This window comes from Balaenoptera physalus (genome assembly GCF_965194825.1).
Source record: "Balaenoptera physalus genome assembly, chromosome: 14".
NCBI lineage: Eukaryota > Metazoa > Chordata > Mammalia > Artiodactyla > Balaenopteridae > Balaenoptera > Balaenoptera physalus.
In genome coordinates, this window is record NC_138893.1 from 68,833,199 (window position 1) to 68,858,483 (window position 25,285).

Sequence of the window (25,285 nt, forward strand, 5' to 3'; positions counted from 1 at the left end):
GCCTTCTGCATCTGAATCATTTTTCTCTTTTGTCCCAGGAAAGCACATGTGAAGGGCAGAGCTATGGTTTATCAAGAATTCATTCCTCCCTTGTTTGCTGACATTGCTTCATAACCATCACAGCAGCCACCTGCATCTCCTATTTGTATTCTATGCCTCATAAGAGGAGGGTTGTGTCACTCTATAGCTACCTCCTCCTCACTCTTTCCATTGCTGATTCTCTGGCAAGGGCTTACATTTTCTGATATTGTGCCAGTATCGTGCCCTGGCTGGCATCTGTTCTGATGGTGCCCATGTCATTAAGGTCATTAGGTATTTAAAATGTATCCCCTGCCTGGTGCCAGCCCACACTGCCTCTTCCCTTCCCCTGTATATAAATGTCTCCCTATTTTCTACATGTCGTTGGTCACCTGACCATGAAATACTTTCTCCTAGTCGAATTTGACAGTGCTTCACAGAGCCCTGGGCCTAGCATTACCCTGCTCATAAAACTCTGACATTTCCCTTTGTCTTTCAAATTTCTTGGTCATTCACGAGCTGGCCTTGACTTACCTTTTCTAATCTCAGTTTCCATGACTTCTTTTTTTTTTTTTTTTTTTAAATTAATTTATTTATTTTTGGCTGAGTTGGGTCTTTGTTGCTGCACCCGGGCTTTCTCTAGTTGCGGCGAGTGGGGGCTACTCTTCGTTGAGGTGCGCGGGCTTCTCTTGTTGCGGAGCACGGGCTCCAGGCGCACAGGCTTCAGTCGTTGTGGCTTGTGGGCCTAGTTGCTCCGCGGCATGTGGGATCTTCCCGGACCAGGGCTCAAACCCACGTCCCCTGCATTGGCAGGTGGATTCTTATAACCACTGCGCCACCAGGGAAGCCCTCCATGACTTCTTAACTTGACGCTCTGCTTTAGGCAAACCTGAGTATTCCCGGTGTGCCTGCTGGCTACCATGGATCATTCATATCTGGTATTGCCATAAGTGGCCATCCTCACTTCCACACTAAGCTGAATTCTGCAGGAGGAAGGAAAACATCTGATTCAACCCTATGTCCCCGACCCACTCTGGAGGCCCAAATACATTGGTTTCTCTCCTTGGCCTTTTCTCCCCACAGTTTTCCTCTGGCCACTTGCAAGGCCAGTGGCTCTCAGATATTGTCTTTAGTATAGACTGCTCCCGAACAGCAGACCCATTGTCTTCCCAAGCATCTCCTGCCGGATGGTCCACAGGCAGTCAGGGCTAAAATCTGCAGACATAAACCAAGAACCTCCTGTTCTGCCCCTACCTCGTGTTTGTTTTGATTCCCCTACATTCCTTACCCAAGTGGAGGGCCTCTAAGCCAACATCCTACATCTTCTTATTGGCCCATTCTTTTCTACCAGTCACCATATCCTAACAGTCTCCACTTGACGACTTTTATATTTTCCCACTCCTCACCAACTCCAAATCTCATAAGTTAAGTGCTCTCTGAATTCACTAAAATTATTCCACTTCTTAAAATGCTTTGAAGACTTCCAGTTACATACAACTATTCTTCTCAAACTGAGTTACATAGACCTGTGGCGGGTACTTCTTTGTATTCCAGGGCACTTGAAATTTCTGAGAGATGTGGTCTGTTATTCTGGAGTAACAATTTTATTAGAAGCTTAGAACTATTTTAAAATATTAAAACAAGTATCAATTTATTATAAAGTAGAAGATACAATTGGAGTATTTTAAGATATTTTAAGTAAATTATGTGCACAGGGCTCCCTTTTGGCTATGACCTAAGACCCTTAGGGGATATGAGATCATTCTCTTTAACAGTTTGAATTTCCAATGAAATATAAACTTCCCAGTATGTCCTACAAGGCCCCTGAGGTCTGGCCCTCTCCATATTTCCAATCTTATTTCTTACAGTGTCTTTTCTCAAAGCCCATGCTCTGGTCACACTTCATCCTGCCATGTTTTTGTTTATACAGTTTTCTCTGCCAAGATTTCTCTTACCCCATCCCGTTTTACGTGACAAATGCATATATATTCTTCCAGCTTTAGCTACACGTTTACTTCCTCTCTGAAACCTCTCTTCTTTCCTCCCCAAATGGAGTAGAATTGATTTCTCCCTCTCTGTGTCCCCAATGTCTCCCTTTCCCGCAGCTTCCTAATACATTCATTTTGTGTAGGGTTAATGTTTCGGCTTCAGTGTCTCAAAAACTGGCAGGGAATTCTTTCTTAACTGTGTGTGTTTTTGCGGACTGATGAAAGCAGCTTCCAGCTAAGGCACCTATGTGCCTAGACAGCCCCTCAATGGTGACTGTTTGTGTAGGAATGTCACACTTTAGTGGCCTTGGCTCTACCTATTGAGTCACAGCACTGGAGCTACTACATTCAGGGTTAACCCCCCAAGATGATCATTTTCCATCTGTAGTCCCTGGGACCACCACCAGAGGGACCCTGCCCCGGGCTTGCTGGGGGGACCTCTCCTCTTGCTCTCACCTTCCTTGAACACTCAGACTTACCGCTGGGGGGTCCTGACCCTCTCACCCCTGCCTCACTTGTTTTGGCTGTTCTTTCCTCCTTGGATATGAAAAAACTTTTAAACAAGACCTTTTTTATCTTCATTTAGAAGATTGTATGAAGCAATAATTGGGGAATTTGTCCTCTATTCCTAGAATCTAGCATTAACCCTAACCTACAGTAGGTAATTACTAAATGCCGGTTGGTTGGATGGGTGAAGAGACCACTGCAGTTCAGATTTTTAAAGTCAGCCCTGGAGAAACTACCTCTCTATCAAGTTCCTTCTCAGGAAAGGAGGGAGACTGTTGGAACCACAGTCTTTCCCTTCTTGCTATAGCTCTGCCTTCATGGAAAGGATAGTACAAACATCCATGAAGCGAACCCGGCTGAGAAGTTGGCTTTTGGTTATCCCTGGCCTTTGTGATACGGGAATGAATATGACTCACCCACCTGAGGGACCAACACGCATACCTAAAGTTCAACAGATCATCCGCCTTTTCTTTCCAATCACTCAACGTACTCTCTTGAGGAAGATTCATTCACCTAAATGACTTGATCAACCCATACTATGACTAGGCCACTCTACAGAGTCCAGAGTTTTTCCTGTTGTGCAATTTTCAAATTCATTGTTTTTCTCCAGGGCCAGCAGCCCTCCTATGATATCAACATTATAGGTCTTCATGAGGTACTTGAATGATTCCTGTTTTACAGAGATAACTAGAGGATAATCAATGCTGTAGCCATGGTAAATGAAACAAGTAACAAAGCCATCAATAGAGAATAACTATATTATTATATTATTGGGAGGGAAAGGAGTGGAGAGAACATCTTCACCAAAGAGGTGATATTTGAACACAAAGATGGGTAGGTAGCAGAAGAAAGTGGGTAAAGAAGATGAGGAATTCATTCTAAATGGAAGGGGTAAGAGTACACAAGGAAAACAAGTATCCCTGGCCTTTCCTTCAATCCAAAAATTATAAACAGAATATATTTATTTGCAAGCATTAATGCTTTTTCTCTTTCCAGAGGTAATTTTATACCTTTATGGAAAACCATTTAAAAGCCTTTTATTTATTATAATTTAAAAGTCTGTAAGAAAAAGATAAACACATAGGACCGATGTTATCTCAGACAATCCGGAACAATTTATTTATTTACTTATTTATTTTAAAAGAACTATTTAAATTGCCATCTGGAAAGCCCATCAGTGGAGAGATCCTTCTGTTCCTCCCTTTTCTTCCTTCTCTGCCAGTACAGCTTCCTCCGTCATTCAGACCCATGTGTGCACATGCTGAGGATGGTGGGGCTGGTCTCCCTGATAATGGGCTAGAAAGTGGCTTAAGATTAGTGATGGCTTCTAATGGAGACATGGCTTGTAACTTGGAATTCCCCTGAACAGAGGACCTCATGGGATGACATCATGCTCATTCTGTGTAGTGACGTGTTTTGAGTATGTGAGTATGAACTTTCTTTAGGTACAGGAAGCAAAGGAAGGATAGTGAATTTAACAAAACAATGGCAATCTTAAAAACATGGGTCAGATTTTCAGCAAACGTATGCCAGCCTGTTCCATATTTTTACTTATTTGGAAAGACTGCTGTCCAGTGGTTTTGACCAACTCTCTCAGAGGGAGCAGGGGCCTTTCCTGTGCCTTTTCTGTAGAGCTTTGTGGTGAAGTTTGATGAAATGAGCCTCTTGGAGCTCACAGGCTGGCACGCCACAGGGAACCAGAGAAAACTCTTTGCTTTTAAAGGGCTCTTGTGATTAGGATAGCACTACTCTGATGCTCTCATTAACCTTATTAATCACGTCATTTAATCCTCACTGGAGGGTTTTATTTCACACATGAGAAAACAAGTTCAGAAAGTCGTTCTTGCTTAAGCCCTCAGCACTAGTTAGAGGGGGGCAGAAGCTTACACAGGTTCATTTGATGCCAATGCCACGAGAGAGAGTGAGGACAAAGGAGAAAAGAATGCGGTTGGGGAAAAGGACCAGTGAGTACTGGCTTTCGGTCACAGCCTGAGATTGTCCCTGTTGTGGCACATTAACATGTTTGACCAACAGTTGATCCCAAAAAGGGGACTTGGGAGACAAAGAGAGTAATAGAAGTCATGTGATAAAAGTGTTAGGGTTTGTAGATGTAATGAATCAATACAAGAAGAAAATAGTCAGGTTGGGCAAAGAGAAGTAGCTTCCCCAACATCCAAACTCAACAGAATTGCTTTTGATTCAGGCTTCCACTCTTTAGTCCAAATACTACATCATGTCAGAATGTTCCTGTCTTGAAATGGTAATCTAATAATCTTCAGAATCCTCAGGGAGATGAAGCATCATTTGTTCCCTTCACCTTCTGGCCTTAGAAAATACAGTCTTTTGGAAAATTATCTTTGGCTTCTTGAATTTCAGCACCAAGGGAATGGCATCCTTGGCGTGGTTCAGAGAAGATGTAAGCTCTTCTTAGCCTTGCTCACCCCAGCTCTGGGCAGCCACCTCTTGGCCTCAAGTTTTTAATCTTGGTGGTGTAAGCTGGACCCTTAACCTTCCTTACAAATCGTGATGGCTATGTGAACAAGGAGGTGGTCCCCTGTACACTGGAAATAATGTTCTTGGCTGCCGCCTCCTTCTCTTTCTATTTTGGTCCTGAGAGACATGGCTTTTTTTTACTTCTATGAGATTTAGGAGTCTTGAGGTTTTAGTGCAGAAAGAAGAATTCTGTGTGGTTTTAGAAGGCAAGTCACTCTGAGTAATTTAAACCCTAATTTATCCAAACACAAAGGCTGAAGGATGTCTTAGCAAACTAGCCCCATGCGATAAAGCTTTTGGCAAAGATTTTATCTGTTCTGTGCACTGCCCATATTTTTATGTAGCAAGTCCAATACAATAGTTCTTTTTTCCAGTCAGCCTGGCCCTGCTAGTTTATCTTCATAGGTGTGTATTTTATACATGTGTGTGCAGAAGGATGTTCACCTGAGAATGTGTGTGTATATGGGGTCATGTAGAGAGAGGCAAGGCTCCGATTGTTTACTAGGCCTGTGGCAAATGAGGTTCAGGGATAATTAAGAGAACTCTCCCTTGGCAGAAACTTGCCCGTTTGGGTCTGCTTCTCATTTGGGACAACTGGAAAAGGCAATCACTCAAGTTTCATTGATGCCAAAGAATTTTTCACTGTCGTCAGTATGGGCTACAAAAATGAGGTTATTGACATCTTATTTCTGGGGGGTTTTCTTTCAGATAATTGTGAGCCCTCAGCATCATATATTCTGATATAAGGCAGTTCCACTCCATAGTTGAGCATTTTCAATGCATTGTGTGCAATTGCTCTTACCAAATTCTGCCAAATCCCAGGCTGATCACATCTGTATCTATCCAGCCCATTCAGATTTCCCCCTCTGCTCTAAGACACTCTGATCTTGATTTTATTCAAGGGAGCATGAGATAAAGTTGATATCGCATATGAATGCTTTTAGCCATTTATTAAATTATGGATACATTTTGGATGTGAATGCCTAGGTTGTTGTAAGTAGACTTTGGCCTGTTCCCTCAAGCCCCGTTTCAGTTGGGTCTTCTGGCGTATTTTGGTTTCCCTCTTGGAGTGATCTAGGCTATGAGCTCCTGCAGGTCCTTGGGCGCTCAGCTATCTACTAAGGCTCCCAGCAAGTGCTCACCTGCCTCCATGGGGCTGGAAAAGACACCCTTCCTCTCTGTTGCAGAGTGAGAGCAGCTGGCCCAGTACTCTTGGCGGCAGCCTTCTGTCTCTGGTGTGAGAAGGCCAGTCTGTGTGCCAAGGGCAGCCAAGATGAGATTGTGAGGTTGGCTCATCTAGTTGAGAGCAGCCCTCTGTGAGCACAGGGCAGACTGGACTCAGCATGCCATTGTGGCCGAGCAGGGCCTTGGAGCTGCCCAGCAAGGTCGGGGGAAGCCAGGCTGATCTCATGCAGGGGGTGCTGTTTCCCTGGGCCACCTGCCCTAGAGACCAGACTCAAGACCAGGTGCACAGGAAACTGAGTCATGAGTGGCCGCCATGGTTGCTCTCAGCCCAGAGAAACGCAGAGAAACTCATTACAGCCAGCAAAAGTCCGCACCATAAAAGTACAAGTATTTACTACCCCAGGAAGGAAATGGAGTGACCCATACAATAATATTAGCCCCTGAGTAACTCTGTGAAAGTCACAATTTTAGCTATATCTTGTTTAAAAATAAAGAGCTAAATAGAATAATGGGATCTATTGAAGGGGTTTGTCAGGCTGTAGTGATGATCTCACTTGCTTTCTATCATTACTAAAACTGAAGCCAATCTGAGAAACTGAAGTCTCCCCTTGCCAAATTATCCTCCTCAGACATTTTATTTATAAGTGGTCGCTATTATCCATCTCCACTGAAATCCATGTGCATATGGTGTGCACATCTACCTCTCCTTTTTATGGACAGGGAGCTGAAGGTTATATAAGATTCCCAAGACCACAAAAGATTTTAACAAGATCTGGAAATTTTTCTCAAATCACCTCCCTCTCTCACTCACCTCAATATGTGCTTCTCCCTCCAGATGTATTATAGATAATGATGCAGTCAGTTACCATGGCGGTAAAGTCAGAAATCTTGAAGCGTCTTTGCGGCCCAGATCCCAGAACTCCAGCCAGCACAGGGACAGCCAGCGTGGCAGCCGGGCTGGGAGGTTGGGAGAGCCTGGGTGGTCCGACACATCCTGGCTGAATGTTTAAACGCTGACTTCACATGAGGGGCTGCCCTGGTCATTGGGGTAGAAAGCTCCTCCTGTGAACTGCTAATCAGAAAGGACGTTTTAAAAGAAACCATTTGTAAATAGCTAATATGACAGACTCTTGTTCTGCTCGCTCATAGGTCTGGATTCATGAAATGCAGAATGACGCCAAAAGAGCTTTAATATTCCTGCAATATCCCAAACTTTGTTCGTGAAATGGTTGTTCTTTGCCTTGCTCCCATCTTTCTGATATCACTTACAAAACATTCCATGTAATTAAGTATGCCTTACATGCCAATACCCACTGAAGTCACAGCTCATGCAAAAAATCTAGAAGTATAAATGAACGTGTTGACAACTGAAAATCAACAAAGATTTTTATTTTTACATGATCTTGCCACAAATGATGGGACTGTGGGTCTGAGCCTGCCCCAAAGCAGCTACCTTTAGGTTTTCTGTGCAGTGGCCTGTTACAACAGCTCTGCCCAGCAGGGTTGCTCCATGTGGCACCATATTGACTCAGTTAAATCCTCTTTCTTCTGGATTTTGAAAATGAGACACACAGGGATGCAGACATTGGAATAGTGCATGCCAGATGACTCACAGAGAGAGAGTGTATGAGCAGAAGCTCTCAGACAGCAGAGCCAGTGGGAGCAGAGGGGCATTTGATTGGCAGCAACAAAAGAAGATAAAGAGACAGAATTGCCATGTAAGAGATGCAGCGGCAGGGCGCAGTGGCCATCTGCTGCAGATGGGTGAAGGATGGCTTGCTGCAGCTGGGCTGCATTTTGGACTCTTTTGGTTGGTGGATGCTAAATTTTCTTCTTTCCTCCCGACTTCCCTGATAGGATTAGCTGACATTGCTTGATAACTTGAGTCCGTCTCCACTCCTTTGGCCTGGGAGATCCTAACCCCTGCAGTGAGATTTCCTTAAGAGATTTCCTTCATTGGTTGGAAATGAAATCTGGAACTTACATAGGGTCAGACAAAATCGGCAGCACTTAATGACCTATCAGATGTGGGTGAAGAGCAAACAGAACAGGTAAATCCTGATGTCCAGCCTCTGCTTGGCCACAGCCACAGAGGACCAGGAATGGAGTACAAGTGGTCAGGCAGGTCTGGATGTGTACTTCTACCTCAGGGTGAAGATGACATGAATCTGAAGTCCTCTTTAATATTTGTGTTCTTTTTCTTGCTCCTTATTTTTTTCCCTTTCCTCCTCTTCCTCCCCTTCTACATGGAGGCAGTGCATTGAATGTTTCATCAGCTTCCCTGGTGTTTTGACTTCAGGCCTCCTAGTCCATCCCTCTAAGGAAATTTGTTATCACATTTCTGGCTCAGAGCAAGGCTCATTCAGTATAATTAGTTGACGACTCCTTGGAGTGCAAAAGTTCTGCCAGAAATGGTCTGAGTTCAGGGTGAGTGCCTGAGTCATTTCTGAGCTCTGAGTCATGAGCTCGAGGGCGGAAGATCACAGAAATTGATAATTGGCATCTCTTCTGAAGTCAGTTTCCCTCTGAAGGTCAATAGTGAAAAAGGGTGCCTGGAGTTCAGAGTTTTGCAGAACGCTGTGAATAACTACTCCATGCAGTGTTACTACGCGCCAGGCTCTTTGTTCCAAGCACTTACATGTGTTAATCCATTTATTTTTAACAACAAACACATGAAGCGGTACTTTTTTTTTTTTAATTAATTTATTTTATTATTTATTTTTGGCCGTGTTGGGTCTCCATTGCTGCCTGCGGGCTTTCTCTAGTTGCAGCTACTCTTCTTGCAGTGCGCGGGCTTCTCATTGCACTGGCTTCTCTTGTTGCGGAGCACGGGCTCTAGGCACCCGGGCTTCAGTAGTTGTGGCACGTGGGCTCAGTAATTGTGGCTTGTGGGCTCTATAGCACAGGCTCAGTAGTTGTGGCACATGGGCTTAGTTGCTCCTCGGCATGTGGGATCTTCCCGGACCAGGGCTCGAACCCGTGTCCCCTGCATTGTCAGACAGATTCTTAACCACTGCGCCACCAAGGAAGCCCCAAGAGGTACTTTTATTATCCTGTTTCCTGTATGTGGAAACTGAGGCAGGAAGAGACTAAATAACTTGCGCCAAGACTCAGGATAAGTAAGCAACGTGCCAGGCACCATGGTTCCAGGTCTGTGCTCTTTCATCCATGTTTTACCACTCAGCCTCTCTGTGCATCTCTGCATCTGTCTTCATTCTTCAGCCAATGAGCCCTAGGCTTGGCTACATCTAGAGTTATCTCCATAATATAGTCAATTTTATTTGCTTTTCTGGAAGCAAGTCAACCATGAAACTGACATCTAAAATAGTCTTCAAGGTTTTAGGAAAGAAAAAAAAAAAGTCTTCCTATAGACTTAGCCAGCAAGAGGAATCTGATCAGAAAAGTGTCTTGCCTGGGCTTGGATCATGGAAGTTGTCCTGTGCTCCCTGCTTGGGCTGCTGCCCCTTCCCTCGACTGCAGGGAGTGTGGAGCTTCAGAAGTCTGCTGGTGGTGAGGTGAGGGTGACAAGGATGAACTAAGGATCTGCCAAAATCCAAAAGTGTCTTCAAAGACACACTCGATTCTGTTCTGGACACTTTTAGCTTTAAATGCGTTTTATTAAAGCCTAGTTGTTTGCAAATCATGAATTAGGGTAAACATTCTCTCCTACAGGGAATCATTCTGATCAGAGTGAGGTTTGCTGTCCGGAAGAGTGAGGAAATGCCTGAACTTGACCCCTCTCCCCAGGCCCTCGTGTTCATCTAGAAGGGTGGTCCCCTGCAGTGCTGTTACGGCCCTTCCATTGGCACAGGCTCGCCAGCTGACACAGGGCTGCTGCAGGTGCATGAGCCCCTCTGATGTGTACAGGGATGCAGCACACAGGACCCAGGATGGAAGCTTTGGAATCGCACCTCAGTCTTCACTGGGGCTTGAACCCACACCTTAGCTTGCCGCTCTCCATCTTTAAGATGGGGGCAGTGGAAAGGCATTCTAGTTCATGCCTTACGAAATGATGTGGAGCAGTTAGTCTGGCTATCCATGACAACATTGTCCCTGAGTGATGAAACTGACTTGAGGCGCCAGTACAGATGAGTCAACACAGATCAGGGGTGTCACCCACCCCAACGTCCCTCTTTCATTCTTTTGTTACAGCATGTGTGTCCTTCGATTCTATGTGCCCCAGACAGCTCACTGAACCTACAAGTGCTCAAAGATACCAGCATGCTAAATGTGAATTACTTGTCAAATCTTCCTTAAAACCTTCAGGTCCCGAGCTGGAACCTGTCACCCTTGCCAACATAACATAAGGTGTCTTTGCTCATCGCAGGCTGCTACAGGTGCACGTGGCCCTTTGCAGCCTCTCAAATTGGTCCTAGCTCCTTCTCTAAGCTTTTTTTCATTTTAGGGACAGTTGACCTTTTGCTGGTTCATCTTGCTACCTGAGTGCCCAGAATTTGTTGCCTAGAACTGGTTTCTGATCCATCGGCCTTGGACCTAGGCATTGACATTTTGTTTTCAAAATAGAGTAACCCTATAGCTCCATCTTGCTTTAAACAAATGAACAAATAAACATCCTTTAATTATTATCCTTTCCTAGCTCATTTTCCCCCTTTAGGACCTCTTTATTCTTTTAAAATTTTCTAAACTTTACCAATTAAGCTTTAAGCCCCCATCCCAAGTCTGTGCCCCTCTCTCCTATTACACACTCATGAAGAATGAAGTACACGATTGGTTGGCTTTTCCAGGAAGTGGAGGGTTCCCAGTAGAGCCGGAAGCCTATCCTGAGTCATCCCCGCTCCATTGCTCTGTCTGTGACCAAAAGTGATCCCAGAGGAGCTTCTTCCCTCACCAGAGCTCGACTCACTCAACGTGGGGAATGACAGTAGAATGGAAGGCCTGGGTCCATTTTTCTTGCCCTCAAGATACTGCGTCTGACATCCCAACTTCCCTATCATCCGGACACTCCAAGTGAATTCTTCCCACACAGCCCCTGCTTCCCCACGAGGCACTTGACCCTTTTCATCTCCAACAGCATCAGCATCAGGCTAGGCCCCCACTCAGAACGAGGTCTTTTCTCTGCCTCTCCAGCTCCACCTGTTCTCTAGATTCAGGTATGTCCGGGGGCCTTTACACTCTGGCCACCCCCATGGTGATGGTGACCAGGCGGGGTTTAGTGGCAGACCCAGAGTATGAGACATCAAATGAGAGCTATTCCTGTGGGTTTCCTTGCATGCTGCTGTCTCCCTGCCCCAGCGCACGGTCTCCATGGGGCCAGGGACACACTTGTCATGCTCACACTCTGCGTCCAGTGCCTGACTTGGTATCTGGCACAGGACAGGAGCTCAGTCACCCCCACTGACTGACTGGCTGCAGGAGTGCACTGTTGTGTGCCAAGAAACGTGCACACGTTGTCTCATGAGCCCTCTTACCAAGTCTACAAGGGAGGCACCGTTCCTATCCCCATTTTACAGATGAGGAAACAGAAGTTCATAGTAACTGAGAGAATGATGACCAAACCCGGCTGATCATCAGCGTCACCTGGAAGCTTTTGGAAAATATGCATTTCTGGGCTTCTTTCCAGATATCCTGAATCAACATTTCTGGGGTCAAAATATCTTTAGTTTCCAAGAGTTCACCAGGAGTTTCTGATAATCAGTGAGGTCTGGGAAGGACTGAATTAGGTAATTATTCGGGTCACAAAGCTGGTTAGAGGAGAGAGCCATGATTTACACTCAGATGTAGCTGGCTCCAAGCCCTCTGTCCTCCTGCCAAGGAGTCTTCTTGGTGAGAGACCCTCATTCTATCCTGGGAAAAGTGGAGCCTCAGGGAGGTTCTAGGTCACACAAGGAGTCAGCATCAAAGTAGACCTTGGAAGCGAAGTCCCCAGCTCTGGTCTGATGGCATATGGCATATTCCCTGACCTGGGCTGCCTTGCACACATTGTTCTGCCACGCACCTTGGCCATAGTACTTGTTCTTGGTGCCAGAATTTAAATAAATGATTAGAATTATTAAAAAATAATGTATTTATATGTAACATTGAGCTATTGAAGAATGTAAGATTACCTACAGAAGTGAGTGCTATTAGTTTTAGATGCTGGTCATTTTCAAGTGAGTTTATAAAGCTGAATGAGGCACAAATGAGCAAAAATGGAAAACACTTGCTTTGTGGTTTGGAAGTGATCCTGTCCACCTTCCCTTCTCAGGGTTGCAGGGTGGAGGGAAGTGGGAGAAGCTGTGCCTGCTTTCCCTGAGGAGACCATCCTGGGTTCGGGACGTCACTCTATTTGCTGTTCCAGGAGGTGGTGTTAGCTCAGCTCTCTGAGCTTAAGTGCAGTTGCAGAGCCTGGGTTAGGAACCAGGGTGTAGAGATGAAGAAAGAGCCCTTGCTGCCCTGTGGAGTGGACGGTCCAACAGTTCTCTAGCAGGCAGTCAGGATGTCTGGCTGCAGAACGACCAGAGTGTTTTAGACAGGCCGTGCAGGGGTGACATTTGAGCTGGCTGACTGTGAGTGACCAGAAGCTGCCAGGCATGCAAAGATCCAGGGAGTAGAAACTACATGTTTGCACATATGTGAGTCTGGTGGTTCCTGTATTGGAAAGGGGCCTGTTTGATGGGAGCACACAGTATGTGCAAGAGGGAAGTATCTGAGAAAAGTCACTTGTACCTACTTTTGGAGATTTTTTGACCCCGTTAGTGGCTAAAAGTGATTACTTTTTCACTTGTTTTTATTGTTCAGTTTGATTTTTGTTTGTTTTTGGCTTTGCCTACCTGGCATCCATCTTTTCTTCTGGTACCAGTGCCTCAGTTTTGGATTTACAGCTGTCTCTCTCTCTACTGGGTAGCTTTCTAGGGGTACTGATATTCAAGGTGTCCTGACCCGCCCCATCTCTGCTGACCAATGAAGGAGGAGGTACCCATGCCAAGCCGATCCAACGTTCTCTCCTAGAACTTTTGATGTGTGAATAAATTGGAAGTATGAGTCATTGGTCTTTCATTCACCCCAATGGCTGCACTCTGAAGGCACAGACTACCAATCAATTCATGCTCTCCACATCCCAGAACCATCCTGAGTCCCATCCATTTGGAAGTCTGGTCCTTCAACTTCTATTTCTGTTCTCTGAGCTTTTCATAGCCTTTTTTTTTTTTTTATTGTAGTATAATTGCTTTACAATGTTGTGTTAGTTTCTGCTCTACAGTGAAGTGAATCAGCTATGTGTATACCTATATCCCCTCCCTCTTGGACCTCCCTCCCATCCTACCCATCTAGGTCATCACAGAGCACCGAGCTGAGCTTCTTTTGCTTTATAGCATGTTCCCGCTAGCTAGCTCTTTTACGCATGGTAGTGTATATATGTCAGTCCTAATCTCCCAATTCGTTCCACCCTCCCCTTCCCCCACAGCATCCACATGTCTATTCCCTATGTCTATGTCTCTATTCCTGCCCTGCAAATAGGTTCATCTGTACCATTTTTCTAGATTCCACATATATGCATTAATATATGATATTTGTTTTTCTCTTTCTGGCTTACTTCACTCTGTATGACAGACTCTAGGTCCATCCACCTCACTACAAATGACCCAATTTCGTTTCTTTTAATGGCTGAGTAATATTCCATTGTATATATGTACCGCATCTTCTTTATTCATTCATCTGTCGTTGGACAGTTAGGCTGTTTCCATGTCCTGGCTATTGTAAATAGTGCTGCAATGAACATTGGGGTACGTGTGTCCTTTTGAATTATGGTTTTCTCTGGGTATGTGCCCAGTAGTGGGATTGCTGGATCGTATGGTAGTTCTATTTTTAGTTCTTTAAGGAACCTCCATACTGTTCTGCATAGTGGCTGTATCAATTTACATTCCCACCAACAGTGCAGAAGGGTTCCCTTTTCTCCACACCCTCTCCAGCATTTATTGTTTGTAGATTTTTTGATGATGGCCGTTCTGACCCGTGTGAGGTGATGCCTCATTGTAGTTCTGAATTGCATTTCTCTAATAATTAGTGATGTTGAGCATGTTTTCATGTGCCTCTTGGACATCTGTATGTCTTCTTTGGTGAAATGTCTATTTAGGTCTTCTGCCCATTTTTTAATTGGGTTGTTTGTTTTTTTGATATTGAGCTCCATGAGCTGTTTGTATATTTTGGAGATTAATCCTTTGTCCGTTGCTTCGTTTGCAAATATTTTCTCCCATTCTGAGGGTTGTCTTTTTGTCCATAGCCTTCTAGCTCAAAACATTTCTGCTTTCACGAGCCACGGTTGTTTTCTGTTGCTGGCCGTCAAAAGTACCGAAGCGATCCACAGGACTTAGGAAAATGTTCTTAATTCTGAAGATGCAGTTGAAAGCTCACTGTGGGAGAATTGCATGCTATTTGCTCTATGCTTTGGGAAAAACCTGGCAGCAGTATACAGAATAGATAAGACTGGAGAAAATGGAAAAGTCAAGGTCAGTTTCAAATCCATCTTTAACTGTGGCTCTGTGCCACGTCCTGAGTTAGCTATGGAGAATTCAGAAATAAATGGAGCCAGGACCTGCTCACCCTTCAACTTCCCCTCTCCCTAAAGAACTTACTCTCTAGTAGGGAATATAGTTAAAGGCCCAATTTTTAACTCACCCAAGTAGAGTTAGTGATGCTATTATTAATTTCATAGGACTTTCTACATCCCTTTCCTATGTAGTTAGTCCCATTGCTTCATAATTTTACTTCTGTTTGTCTGTCTCCCTCACTAGACTCTGAGCTCCACAAAAGTAGGAGCTTGTGTTTATTTGCTTAAATCTTTGTGTCTATTTGCCTATTTTTAATTTTTGCATCCTCCATGCCTAGCTCAGGCATGACTTTAACTCATGGCTGTTGTCTCATATGGCTTTAACACGTGGCTATTGAATGAGAGGGTGTTGGGTAAGAGAATGCATGGGACATTCAAGTTAAAAAGAAAAAGAGGCTGGGCAACAGCAGTAGCAACACCACATATAAAGTGAGGCGTAGCTAGGACACTTGCCGTAATGACTCTTGGCACCAGGCAGGTTATTGGGTATGATGTCAAGGAGTGGGGGATTCAGGAGGGATGGAGTCCAGCTTCAGTGTGGCAGCTCGTTTGCCTTGGGATGCACCTTTACACAACCTGGCCCCTCTCTCAAGCTCTGAACTGTCTCCCCCAGACTATGGTTTTTGCCGTGTGTCTCTCTTCTCAGATGACCCCTTGGCTCTGGATTCTTTAAGCCTCCTTGGCCAGGCTTCAGCTTCTGGGCTCTCTCTTCTCTTTCAATATCACTCAGCAGGCAGAGATGCACCTTCTGCTGACTGCAGCCTGCACCAAGGTCAGGCTTGTGGTACTGAAGGAGACAGGCCTGATTGTGACCCCTGTCTCACATACCTGTGAGGCCTTATGAGATACTGAAGACCAAGCAACTAGGACAAGGATGGGCAAGTTGTGAATGCAGTAATGATGATGATGATAACAACAATAGTGAAGGTCTATTAGGTACTTACTATGTGCAAATAATTCTGCTTAACACTTAACATAATAATTTCAGTTAATACTCAAAATTATTATTGCCCCCATTTTACAGATGAGGAATCTGTAAGATTCTAAGAGAGGTGAATAACTTTCTCATGATCAAGCTGATATAGTACTTAGTGGAGCCAGGATTGGAACTCATGCGATGGGACTCCGGGGCCTCTTTTGTAGTTAGTATGATATACTATACTAAAGAAATGCTAGTCTTCTTTTCTTTCTCTCCTTCTCTCCTTTCTCTATTGGGGATGGGTTTTCAAGCCCTGAGTTCTATTAGTATTCCCAGTTCCTCTCACCCCACCTCCCAGACATGTGGCAGTTATAAGCCATGAGCATCCTAGAGGTTAATGAGACAGAGATCCAAACACAAAGAATGAAGCAAGAATTCAGGTTCAGGGCAATGGTACTGTGAGTAAGACCTGAGGCTGAACCCTCTGGAGACTGGATTGGGAATGTTTCTTGTTTTAGGCCAGGCTTGGTCTCAGAGCTGGGATAGATCTCAACCTGCAGGTAAGCGCTGTGTCCTGAACTGTGGATGGTTGCAGGGGCAGAGGCGGCAGTCTCCTTTTGTAGCCAGGCTATGTTATGTTGCATAGTGAGCTGGAGAGGAAGAACTAGAAAGAGGAGTAGATTAATCTCTTTGTGAGATTGGCTGAGAAAAGACATCGCAAGATGTGGAAGTACCCCAAAGCTAAATGAGTTTAAGGAAGAGATTTTTAGGAGAAAGAAAACCTTACTCTGATAAGACAGATCTTCCTCACATGTTTGCTTAGGACCAGAAGAAACACCAATCTCACCATGAGATTGTAAGGCATAGGAATGTGTTTAAAGTGAGAACCCAGCAGTTACAGGTGCTCACCTGAACCCATGTCTTATCCAACCGTGGCCCTCAACTTTCTGGCTGGATTATAGCAAGTACATAAATCTTAGCTATACAATGACCCCAGGTTGTGTAACCTGTAGTTGCCTAGCCTTCAGGGGTGCTGGAGAGAACCCAACCTTCCCTAAATTCTGTCTCTGAAATTAAATAATCAGTCCCAAGAATTAACCATCATAGGCAGTGATTTTTGTTGGTTTCAAGACTTACAAAGTGCCCCCTTTCCTCTAAAAAAAAATACAAAGACATCATCTCTCACCATCACCATTTTATTCATTGTACTTGAAGTTCTAGCCAATGAAATAAAGCAGGAAACAGAAATAAAAGTTATCCAGATATGAAAGAAAAAAGCAAAACTGTCTTTATTTTAGGACATCATGATTGCCTATGTAGAAAATCTCATGGAACATACAAAAAAGCTATTAGAACTAATATGTGAGTTTAGCAAGGTTGCAGGACACAAGATCAATGTACAAAAATCAATTTTATTTCTATATACAAACAAAAATCAGCAGTTAAAATTAAAAAGTAATACCACTTACAATAGCACCAAATTATGAAACAGAGATAAATCTGCCAAAAATTGTGAAAGACTGCTATCTACACTAAGAAAAAAAATGTTGTTTAGAAAACTGAATAAAACCTAAATAAATTTAGTGATATACGTTGTTTATGAATCAGAAGACTCAATACTATTTAGATGTCAATTCTCCTCAAATTAATCTATAGTCAATGGAATCCTGATAAAAATCTCAGCAGGCTTTTTTTGAGGAAATTGATAAGTTGATTGTAAAATTCAAGTAAAAACTCAAAATACCTGGAATAGCCAAAACAACTTTGAAAAAAAAAGAACAGAGTTGGAGAACCAGTAGTATCTGATTTAAAGACTTTTTATAAAGCTTCAGTAATCAAAACAGTGTGATAGTGGTATCAAGATAGACAAATAGGTCAATAGAACAGAATTAAGAGTCAAGAAATAGGCACACACATGTATGGACAATTGATTTTCAAGAAAGGGACAAAGGCATTTCAGTAGGGAAAGTATAGTCTTTTCAACAAATGGTGCTGGAACAAGGTATATCCATATGCAAAATAAAATGAATTTTGGTTCATGTCTTGTATCATATATAAAAACTTGAATCAAAATGAATCATAGTCCTAAACATGAAACCTAAAACTCTAAATCTTCTAGTCAAAAACATAGGAGAAATTCTTTAAGAATAGAGTAAAACAACAACAAAAAATTAAGGTACCATACCAATCCATAAAGGAAAAAAATGGATGAATTAAACTTATGAAAATTAAAACTTCTGATCTTAAAAAGGCATTGTTAATGGAATGAAAAGACAAACTGCAGTCTGAGAGAAAATATTTGCAAATCAAATATCCAAAAAAGGACTTACATTCTGAATATGTAAATAACTCTTAAAAATCAATAATAAGGAAAAAACCAATACCTCAATGGGCAGAAGATTTGAACAGACATTTCACCACAAAAGGTATAAGGATGGCAAATAAGCACATTAGAAGATGCTTAACATCTTGGGGAAATGCAAATTAAAACCACAAAGAGATACAGCTTCATACCTATTTGAATGACTAAAATGACAAAGACTGAATATACCAAGTGTTGACAGGAATATGGAGGAAATGGAACTCTTCTACACTTTGGAAAGTAGTTTGGCAGTTTCTTAAAAAGTTAAATATGTACTTCTAATGTAATCCATTCGTTCCACTCCTGTATATTTACCCAAGAGAAATGAAAGCAAACTTTCATATAAAAATTTGTACGTAAATGTTTATAGAAACTTTATTTGTAGTAGCCCCATATTGGAAACATCTAAGTGCCCATCAGCAGGTTAATGGATAAACAATCTGTAGTATATACATACAGTGGGTTACGCTTAGCAATAAAAACAAACAATTGATACATGCAACATGTGTGAATCTAAAAACTATTATACTGAGTGAAATAAACCAGACAAAAAAAGAGTACACAACGTATGTTCTATTGATTTGCATCCTGCATCCCCTCTCACTCTATGTTCTATGCTCCCCAGTGACAAAAAACCCTATGTACAGTGATACAGCTAAAGTATATTTTCAGTTCCTGAACTCTATTACATTTTTTGGTGCCTCTGAGAAATTCTGCTGAAATATTTAGCTTCACTGTTTATTCCTCAGATTCCCAAGCCCACACTCCCAACAGTGGTCCCAAAAGAATTCCACTCAAGAAATCAAATATGAGATTATCCAGGCAACACACTAGGTATATTTCCCGTATGGCTGGCTCGATGAACTGGAGCTCCTGGAGCTCCTTTCCAGCATCCACCTTCTCAGGATGGCTAAGTTGGCTATACTGTTGTCAACTTGAACAGCAAACCCAAGTACCCGGCTTCCCCCGCAACCACTCAAGGCGCTTTCAATTCTTTCTATTGCCTCTTATCTTGTTAGTTCTAGTCATGGTTGAAGGGAGATTGAAGTTTTCTTGAGGTCAAACAAAGCTCCTCCAAAGTTGACCATGGAGGGAGAATCAGGGGGCAACAGTCCATGCCCTGATCACTGAGATTCTCCTTTGCTTTTGGGTTTCATTGAGAGGACTCCATGCCCCTGAACAACATAAGCTTAAGTGGAGACATATGCCCCTTTCCTAGCAGCAAAGCTGAGGCAAGGCCATGCCATTTAGACAAGGCTTTGCTGGTGTCAGGGAAAATGTAGGGAAGACAGATATGAAGAGTAGCGTGAAGTTGGGTGGTCTGGCTTCCCAGTTCTGGATGCTCAGAGAACCTCTGCATGTAAGCTTCTGTTTTCCTCTAAATGGTGGGCTCTGTCTCTGCTTTCCAGCCAGAAGCCCACATGTAGTCTTTAACGCTCCCAAGTCTAGAATGCAGTGAGCTCAGTGAGATGCAGAGGTCCCTTATCGGTCTGTCTTAGTAGAGACAGGAAGTTCCTATTTCCTTTCTGATAAACTCTTTCTCTCAATTATTGACATCAGGACTGCCAACCACTGGCACCCCCTTTAGGGAAAACCTTATGTAACCACCTGACCTATCAGGCATCCCCATAATAGCCATATTAGAACTTAATACAATAGGCTCAACATTCATTGCCTTAACACTGGCATCCACGGATCCAGGGCCATATCACTAAGGACAGAAGAGTAACAAGGAGTGGCCTGGTGAGAACAATATCTATATAACCGAACCAGCAAATCTCACACTTTATCAGCTCCAAAGGACAAAGGCGGTTCCATTTACGTTTCTATCCCATAAACACTGGATTCCTTTACAATGGCATACTCCCCTCCTCCTAACCCCCTTTGCAGCAGGAGTTCTAGTGTTGCCCTGGGACTCCTCTCCACAGACGTTCTCAGGAATTCCAAGTGGGAGCATGCCCTTGACTTTGGTGTCAGGCCAGGCTGTCCTCACAGCTTATCTGGTGTGGGTGTTGGGGATTCAGACCTGTCCATGAAGTGAGCTTATCCCAACTCTCCAGCAGCTGTTGTGATACAAATTACTGCACAACTCTGCTGTCTCCATTAAAAATACAGCAAAGACACTGCACCTTTTCCCCAAGGACGCTCGGGCTTCCCTCTTTCTTTGTCAGTGCAGGCTCATGTCCTTCAGTGCCATCACTTTGGATCCATCATTAAGGGGTGTCTCAAAGGCAATCTGCCTGAACTCTGAAAGGTTATTGTTACTATTTTTTTTTAACCAAAAGACATATTTTTTCCCTCTAGGCACACCCATACTGCCAATGTGTTGTGTCAAATGGGATCCCTATAGGCTGGATGTTATGACACTGCCCTCAATGTCCTCGTTCATAAGGTAATTTCCCTTGTTCATCCCAGCAGCCTGACCTTGGGTGGGCATCTCCATGCACCAGCTCCGTTTTTATATCGCTGAACCTCAGTGAAGGGGGAAAAGGGCTCATTTTCCCAGGTCTTTCCCTCCTCCAAACCCCCTCTGTACCTTTCTAAATTCATGGAAGTACATAGATCCTGGGGAAAGCATCATAATCTAATTCCTCTGGCAAATGCACACAAGCCTTGACCTCCAAGTGTGACCAGAACACTCTGTTTGGAATTGGAGACCCTGATTAGGCTGGGCCCTTAGCTTCCCCAGTGACTAAAGAGAGGGTGTCCGTGGATTCCCAGTTCAGGTTTGATTCAGCACAGCAAGCTGTTGGTGGAAGGTCATTCCTCCAGCAGCCCATTTTAAGAGTAAAGTTGTCTGGGAGCATAGCAGTCAGTCACCTCATCAAAGGAAGAGGTAAAAGAAAAAGAAAGTGGGGTAGCTTTCTAATGAACAAGGAAAACCATGGGGAGGAGAAGAGAGCTCTCCCGGCATGGCGGCGGGGGGTGGGGGGAGTGGGGGGGGGTAGGTCCTAACACTGTTCTCTGCTTACTTGTAAAGTCTGACACAATCTGATGATATTTCCCTCCTTTTCTATACATGTCTGATCAAATCCTACAATTACATTAGAGATAGAAGGGGGGGTAACTTACTGAGAAGGTCTGCCTTTGCGTGAGGGAGAAAATTCCTATCAGAACCGTGGCCTGGCCCCTTTTCACATCCTCAGAGTCTCCGCTGCCTTCTGCGAGCCTGGGGAGTTTCTGTTCCATCGCCACCTGGGAATGACTTTACGTGATTGTCTTGATTTCGTTCTTGGAGATTCACAGATGTCACTGGGGCAACTCAAGTAGTGAAGGTGTTTTCCTTAAGCCAGAAGGCTATGTCGGGTCTTCTCTTCTCTCCAGATACAGTTACACTTTTTTTTAAAAAACCTCTAATCTCCTCAGCTTGTCTGTATCTTATGTTAATTTGCTTCAGCGTTTAACTTCAGTCATTTTGAATCTCCTCTGGGTCACTGTACATTCTAACTGTGAGCTGCTAATAAAGAGCATAGAAAATGAGGAGAAATTAAAACAAAAATCTTGATAAAAGCCTCTCCTGATCATCAGATCTTTGAGCATTAAGGAAATGCAAATGAGATTTCTTTTCAGACTTTCCACTAGCCAGGGGCCATATCTGAAGACTTCAAAATCTTTTCAAAAATAACTTATTACCCCTTCCTCCCACATCCAAGCCCAATTGAGAGCCTAGTAGACTGAGGAATTTCCAGAGTGGTCACAGGTCCTCTCTGGGGACTTACGGACAGTGGGCTTTAAAAACGTGTGTTTGAGATGATTTTTCATGGGCGTTTGAATTCCAGCTGGTGGACTGCATATGGGGTCAAAATAAGCATTCTAGCTTAAAAACAACAAAAAGGGCCGAGTTTTGCCCTGAGCTAAAGAGGAGGTCTTGCTCTGCGGCGGCAGCAGCTGCAAACACACACCCGAGATGGAGAGTCAGGCTACCAGGGACTTTCTCAGTGAAAAACTCTGGGAATGACGGAAGAGAAAACACATTTATATGCTCATGCATTTTCCTCTCTTCTCCACATTCCTCACCCATCTCACTTCCCTCTGACCAAGCCCTGCAAGGCTAGAGCAGGTAAAACATCAGGAAGAATTGTCACTGTGGAGCCCAGCATGTAGAAGAAAAATGACTTTTCAGACCCACTACCTCTGTGGCAAGCAGGGGACCTGCTATAAGATGAATTGGGTCCCCCAATTCCTATGTTAAAGCCCTATCCCCAGTACCCTAGAATGTGACTGTATTTGGAGATAGGGCCTTTAAAGAGGTGATTAAGGTTAAATGAGGCCATCAGGATGGGCCCCAATCCTTATACGAAGAGGAAGAGCCACCAGGGATGCCCAGGCACAGAGAAAAGGCCAGGTGAGGACAGGGCAAGAGGATGCCGTCTACACGCCAAGGAAATGGCAATCGGGGGAACCCAAACTTGCCGACACCTTGATCTTGGATTTCCAGCCTCCGGAGCTGTGAGAAATGAATGTCTGTGTACTTTGTTATGGCAGCCCTGGTTGCCTAACATGGGGCCCCTCCTCCTGGCCCAGCTCTCTTCTCAAACGCAGAGCCACAGGAGAGGCCTTGGGATCCAGTGCAACATAGGGAGGAAAATCCAGGCCCAGGAAGGCCAAGGACGGGGTCTGTAACCCAGTACTATCCTCAGAAAGTTCTCTGCCTGCAGTGGGTGTCTGGGCAGAGCGAGGAACAAGCCCGTCTTTGCCAGGGACATAAAGAAAGGCCTCAGGGGCCTCAGGAATGCTCAGCTTGGGGTGGGGGGTCCTTATGACAGGGAACAGACAGGGTTAATTAACATTTGACCTGTGGATCCCTTGAGCGGGGAACCTTCCTTGTCCATGAGGGGTGGTTATGGGGGAAGAGAGAAGGGTCACCTCGAGTTCTGCTCCCAGACCTACCGCCCTCTCAACCACACACCCACCTGACTCCAAATTTCTCAGGTACAAAGTCCAGATTACCTCCACGTCAGTGCTGAAATGTGATGTGACTCACACAGGGGTTTTGTAAAAATGCAGATTCGGGTTGAGTAGGTTTGGGTATGGCCCATGAACTTGCATTTCCATCCGGCTCCCAGGAGGTGCTGCTGCTGCTGGGGGTTCACAGCTGAACATCCAGACACTGTGCCTGTGCTCATTCTAAGCAGCACCTGCATCCCTCGTCTCATCCTCTGCCCCACAGGCACTTTCAGCTCCTGGTTGCTCCAGGCACTGAGTTGAGCATCAGGGACGCAGAGGAATAGGAGGCAAGAGACTGAGGGGAGTGAGAAGAGTATGTAGGGGTCAGAACCATCAGACCTGGACTGAAGGACCCTCATTAGCTCTGTGACCTTATGTGAGAGTCTTAACCACTTAGAGACTTAGTTTCGTCTTCTGCAAAATGGGTCAGTAGACCTACTTCATAGGGTCTTTGTAAGGATTGGTGAGATTAAAATATAAAAATCCCTAGACTAGGACCAGGAACATGAGAAATACTCAACAAATGTTGGCCACTTCTCTTATCTACACACAACTAACTCACAATCCATGGGGGAAAGTCCAGGAAGCAAATTATGATAGGAAGTGTACTACCTGGGGTCAAGATGGGGTCACATGGGGGCATGAGGAGGGTCTGCTCTCTCATTAAGACCCTGGGCCCTGTATAACTGTGCTGCCTACCCTCATCCTCCAGGACAGTGTCCAGCTTGTAGGACGTGGTCACAACACGTGTAACGTGTCCAGTTCTATCTAAGCTCTGGCCTAGGTGCTGGGCTTAAATGGGGAAGAAGACTTAATCCTGGCCTCAAGGGTCTTAGAGTCCTAGGAATTGGTGACAAATGGTCTGATAGGTAAGATTATAGAGGCCTGGGGGCACATGGCAAGGATTCTTCCTGCTGTCTAGAGGAGGGGAGGTCAGAGAAAGCTTCCTGGAGAACGTGCATCTCAACTAGGGCCTGGAGGGCAGCAGGAGTCAGGCAGCAGGCAGTGTGTGTGTATGTGTGTGTGTGTGTGTGTGTGTAGGATATGTGGTAAGAAAATGGAGAAGCGCGCTCTATGTCTCATAAGATAGAACTAAAACTAATTTAAAAATTTTTTTATTGAAGTATAGTCAGTTTACAGTGTTGTGTTTAATTTCTGCTGTACAGCAAAGTGACTCAGTTATACATATATATACATTCTTTTTCATATTCTTTTCCATTATGGTTTATCACAGGATATTGAATATAGTTCCCTGTGCTATACAGTAGGACCTTGCTGTTTATCCATCCTATATATAATAGTTTGCATCTGCTAATCCCAAACTCCCAGTCCTTCCCTCCCCCACCCCCCTCCCCCTTGGCAACCACAAGTCTGTTCTCTACGTCTGTGAGTCTGTTTCTGTTTCGTAGATAAGTTCGCTTGTGTCATAGAACTAAAACTAATTTTGACACTTAGCTAACCTTAGGAAAAAAAGGAAAAAGTGAAATCTTCATATGTCCAATAAAGAAGCCTGATGGTCTGAAACCTTTGAGGGGGAGGCTGGGGGTCTCACCCTTATGTAGATTGGGAGATGGGATTGGAATATCCTGGAGGGAAGCAGCTAGAAATGAGCCCCTGCATAAAGCCTTGAGCCTCAAAGAGCTGTCCCTTTCATTTAATAGAAACTAACATCCTTGAGAATTCTGTGAAAAAATTTTTGCAGTCTGGAGGAGGGAGAGAGGAAAGTCACCCATGAAAAATTGAAATGCCAACTCTGTGCACACACAGATGTGCAATCCAAATTGGTACTACCAGCCTGGAGTGGGAATTCCAAGTGGAGAAATTAAAATAACCTTTCAGGACCACTAAAGCCCTACATTTTCAGCAGAAGCAAATGTGAAATTATTGCTGGGGAAACTTTCACAACCCAGGGGTCATGGGACTCCCGCAGAAAAAACAGCCTCTTTGAAGATGAGCTGACAATCAGAATTATAAACTAACCACCCAAGAAAATGAACCACAATGAGCTAGCGTCAACACATGAAATAGAATCAGCACCTTCCAAACTGGAAAGAGTACGTTAATCTGAAAAATCAATGGTTTAAGTATATTTCAAAATATTAAAGAGATAAGGGAATGAATGAAAACCATAATAAAAGGACTAGTCAGTGTGGACAGTGATTTAAGACAGCCATGTAGAAGTTCTTTAGGTGAAAAATAGAGTCATTGAAAATAAGAACTCAACGGGCAGGATAAAGCACAGAGTAGGCACCCAGAAGAAGAATTAGCAAATTGGAAGATAGTTCTGAAGAAGTCAAATAAAATGCAGCAGAGAAAGGAAG

General features: G+C 44.1%; 1 long non-coding RNA gene across 1 annotated transcript in view; it reads left to right on the plus strand.

Moving 5' to 3' along the window:
• LOC309642401 overlaps positions 1–25,285 on the plus strand; it is a 332,470-nt gene that overhangs the window by 158,699 nt on the left and 148,486 nt on the right. The window contains exon 2 of the long non-coding RNA XR_014253161.1: positions 20,322–20,409. This is a non-coding gene — a long non-coding RNA (uncharacterized lncRNA). The remainder of the gene's footprint in view (positions 1–20,321; positions 20,410–25,285) is intronic.